Here is a 4,455-nt window from a genome sequence, read left to right as displayed (position 1 = left end):
TGGAGGGCTGTGGCTCACAGAGGGGATGAAAGCAGGATGCCAGGGCAGGGATCACCGGGAGGGGTTTTTTAAGTCAGATTTGGAGTTGGGGGCACCAAGATGTGACCCCTTAGGCTACATGAAGGAAAAGTCTCATTTTTCATGTCAGTGCTGAGGTGTGCAGGGCAGAGCAGTCCTGGTGTGTGTTGTGTCACTTGTCTCTTGTGCACTCTGTCTGTTTGGTGTCTTGTCTTTTCCTTTAGTCCTTTCAGGGGCCTGTCAAAACCCCTGGCATCAGTCTTAGCATTTCTGATCTCTGTGCTCCTCAGCCAGGTGCCTTTGTCTCAGCTGCTCGGACACTCATCAGAATCCATCTCTCTTCACAAGCATCCAGTCCGATGCCTTTTCAGGTCTTGTTCTGAGCTGTACTGACAGCCGTGCACCGCCCTGATCCATTCCGGCGGGTTAGGTCTTGTGAGAATGCAAAGACAGGTGGAGGATTCTGACCGTAGGATTCTCGGGCATCCATCTCTGCGTTTCTTGGGATAAGTCATCCCGATGGCATCTTGTTCCTGCAGGGTTCTCTGAGCCTGGCCAGCTCACCTTCCGTCTCACCTCGGTCATCTCATTCCGAGTTCTCTGGACCCTCAGGGTCATTCTTCTTGCCAGAGTTTTCTGTCCCTGTTGTGTCCCCTCGTTTGTCCTGTGCTGTGTCACGGGTGTTGGTGTGTGTTTGGCCGGGAGCTGCTCTGCCTTGCTGCTCAGTCTGGGTGTAGGGGTACGAGGGTAATAGTGCCGGGGGCTTGAAATTTGTGATGTGGGGTGTGGTTAGACTGTAGAGGGTATTCCTAGATTGCCACAAGATGTGTGGAGCTGTCAAGGTATCCTGCAGCACTCTGACTGTTGTCCTGACTCTGTTTCAGATGCGGAGAGATGAAATCCGTGGCAGAGCCCCCCATCCTGGGTGAGGGGCTCCCCTGAGAAGATCGATCGCTATTCAAGGTGAGAGTCACACATTTCACATTTATTGGCACTCCAGTGCAGGCCACCTGCGTTTACAGCTTCAAACAGGTGAGTCCCTTGGTAACCCCCCTGGGCAGCAGCTGGAGCCTGCTCCGGGCTGGGCTGAGGGAGCAAACACTTGTGGCTGACACAGCTCCACACTGAGGGTACTTGGGAAAACACCTGCCTTGTCCTGGAATTTTTTTTTTTGAGCTTTTGACAAGGTTTTAATCATCACCTTGGTAAAAATAAATGGTAAGGACTGAAAACATGAGAGGCTGGCAGGTTATACGCACGAAAGACAACTTTTTTTTTCTTAAATATTTGTGCAGCCTATATCTTAATTTTGAGACTCTTTTTTGGTCAACTTTATTGTAAAAACCCCTTATTTTCAAGTTAGCTGCTTCAATAATGAATTTGTTTTACAAATACCCGCTAATGTCCGAAGGTTAAAGCACTAACACCAGCATCCCACCTCTTTTATTTTTGCAGCAAAATTTTATCTTTACTAAACTTGAAACTTGATGTTTTTGCGGGTAGTAAGTTAAAGAAGGTGTTTATCTGCCCATCACTGATAGTCAGGGTCATGAAGAAATTGCTCTAGTGTTCTAAAATAAATGCAGATTTTTAGGCCTCTCCCATTCTCTCTGACTAGCAACATGTGAATTGATTTTTGATCTCCTTTCTGTTGGTGTCTGTGGGTTTTAAGCTGCATGGAGAAGGTGTCTGTGGACATGGCACCCAGGGAATGGTGCTGGGAAGGGCAGGATGGAAAGGAGCTGCTCAGGAATCCAGAGCAGCAGTGGAGTGGGAGCTGGTGCTGCTGCCTCAGTCACACCCTCCTGGACAGTCTGTGCAGTGATAATATTCCTACTTTCCTTCCTGAACCTGGGGTTGGAGGAGAACACGAGTCTTGGCATTGATGGAAAGGGGAACTCGAGGGAAAAACTGCTGTTTGTGTCCTTAGAGAGCAGTGGGAAGAGCCTGGGAGAAATCCTGGCTGGCTGAGGGATCCTTGTGTCCCCTCGGGAATAAATCCCTGCGTCTCCTCAGCCCTGCTGGTTTGCAGTAGCGTTTGTACACCTTTCGCTGCAGCTGTGGTTCTTAATAACTGGAAGTCCAGGGATTCTGGGCGATTCCCATAAGTTCTCCTGTTTTGTAGGAGCTGCACGGTGAGGTCAGCATTCTGAGGGAGGCCCTGGCACAGCTGCCAAGGGCAAGGAACGTGGAGCATCCCGGGGCTTCTCCCGCCCGAGTTTCTCCCGGAGCGTGCTGCGTGTCGTGCCGGATGTTTAACCCGGGTTTGGGGTGTTCTCCTGCAGTCCCAGCTCTAACTGCTGCCCCCGAGCCCCGGCCTTGCTCTGTCCCAGCACTGAACCTGGCAGGTGGGTGTGCTTTTCCAGCCCTTGAATCCCACGGGCAATCCCAGATTCCCGGAGCTCCCCGAGGCACAGCCTGGCCTCCCTCCCTGGGAGCTGCACCTCAGTCTGCCTGGACCAAGGCCATCCTGTTTGAGACTTTATTCCTGTTGCTTTTCCTCTTGCAGGTAGTTGGCGAAAAGGAGAGAGCCAGTAGGAAGTGAAGCCACTGGAAGGCCTTATCCCAGTCCAAGGTTGGATGGGAGTAACTGGACCTGTTGAATTCCCACTTCCCTTTAAATCAGTGCAGAGGAAGCAGATTTTAAACCATCATTCCATGAACTTTCACCAACTTCATGACTCTTGCAAAAGTTTTCAATGTTAGAAATTCCTGAGCTTGTTTTCCAGGCAGGCTTGGATTTGGATGTTATTCCTTCCTTTTAATTGAAGGAATAACTCTGATTTTCTCTCTGATTTTAGTAAGGGAATATTTATTTATTCCAATTTTCCATCCTAATTGGAATTTTTGTACCTTGTAGAGCACATTTCCAAGGAAATTTACCCAATTAATGTTGGTAAATCAGCAATTGTCCAGCACCATCTCCACAAAATTCTGTGATTTCCCAAGAAAACTTTGAAGTATTTATTTGCCACGATTCGTCTCTTTGTAAAGTTCAATTTACTGCATTTTTAATTACATAAATGCCATTAAAACCTGAATCCAGGCCTAGCTGCTGTTCCTTGGACACAAGGGGCTGGTTCTTTCCTACCTTGGCACATTTGGATGTTTGTGCAAAATGAGCTTCCCACTAAAATAGAATTTGTTTCCAAGCAGAAGTGGGAATTGTCTAGAAAACCTTCTGTTCTGGGGGGCACTGGGTTTGTTTCCCTTATTGCTGCATAATTGAGGAAAGCCATGGCGCTTTTTTAGGCAGTGGCAGGAGGTGAGAGCTGCGTTTATTTAATTTTGTATTTTATTTTTTGTTATTTTTGTATTTTTGTGCTCTTTTGTTGTGGTTTTTCATGTTGCGTTTTGTGGTTTTTCAAAGACTTTTTCTTCAGTTTTTTAATTTTTATTTTTTTTCTTTAGCTATTTATTTACTTGTTAAAACTACTTTTCGTTTTTTATTTTAATTTTTTGTTTAAATTTTTTTTCCACTTTTTTGTTACTTTGAAATTTTTTTCTTTTGGTATTTTAATTTTATTTATTATTTTCTATAGTTTTGGTTTATTTTTTCATGTTTTCTTTGTTCCTTTTTTTTTTTCCCCATACTCTTTCTTTCCCCGGGCGCCTGGGGGTTTGGCTGTTGGCAAGAAAGATGAGAAATGACCTCGGTGCCCGCTGGACGTCCGGATGTCATAGAGAGCGCAGTTGGCAAAAGCTCTGTATTTTCTGCTCCATAAAACTCCTGAAGGGAGAAAGCTGTGACCACCGTGGTGCCGTTTTTTCCTTTCCAGCCCCGACCAGGTCTCCTCCTACCCGTGCACAGTGTTACCAGCAGCAGCCTGCTGTCCAGGCTGTCGAGGCGTATTTCAGAGGGAGCAATAAAAACAAAGTAGACATTTTATTTTGTAACTCTCCGACCCTGCTTGTTTATTAGCAAAGAAATCCAAAACAAAGCGAACAAAAAAAGAAAACCCCCAAGATAAAATCCCCCGCAACCCACCAAAAAAACCCCATACAGATAGAGAAAATATGCCCATATTATCTAAATAAAGATTAAAACTTTACCCCTTAGAAAACCAGGCTCATTTAATTCAAATTAATTGTGTTTCTGATGTGTTAGGTTAATGAATTCATCTAGTGTAAAATATCGTTTAAAATATAAACAAACGAATTTAAAAAATAATGAAAAAGAAAAATAACAAAAAGTATAGGATATGAAAAATAATATCAATAAAAAATACACAATATATTATTACTTACTACACGTTTTATAAATATATTTAATATACATAATATAAACATCTATAATGTACATAATCATATTTAAATGAAATGTATTATTATTTATAACATTACATAATAAATAAATTATTTTATATATAACTTTCTATATTTAATATCTATAATAAATATAATAGTATAATAAACATAATACATGATGTATAATGT

At 43.5% G+C, this 4,455-nt stretch overlaps 1 long non-coding RNA gene across 1 annotated transcript; it reads left to right on the top strand.

Moving 5' to 3' along the window:
• The first annotated feature begins 2,520 nt into the window (after window positions 1–2,520).
• LOC136305357 (uncharacterized) lies at window positions 2,521–3,768 on the top strand. Its single transcript, XR_010725283.1, has 2 exons — window positions 2,521–2,593; window positions 3,659–3,768. It is a non-coding gene; the product is annotated as an uncharacterized lncRNA (long non-coding RNA).
• The last annotated feature ends 687 nt before the right edge of the window (window positions 3,769–4,455 follow it).

This window comes from Chamaea fasciata, unplaced genomic scaffold, assembly GCF_029207755.1.
Source record: "Chamaea fasciata isolate MVZ Bird 193981 ecotype frontalis unplaced genomic scaffold, bChaFas1.0.hap1 SCAF_375, whole genome shotgun sequence".
In the NCBI taxonomy this organism is placed as follows: Eukaryota; Metazoa; Chordata; class Aves; order Passeriformes; family Sylviidae; genus Chamaea; species Chamaea fasciata.
The sequence above is the reverse complement of the archived record's forward strand: the minus strand, read 5'-3'. Positions and strand labels throughout refer to the sequence as shown.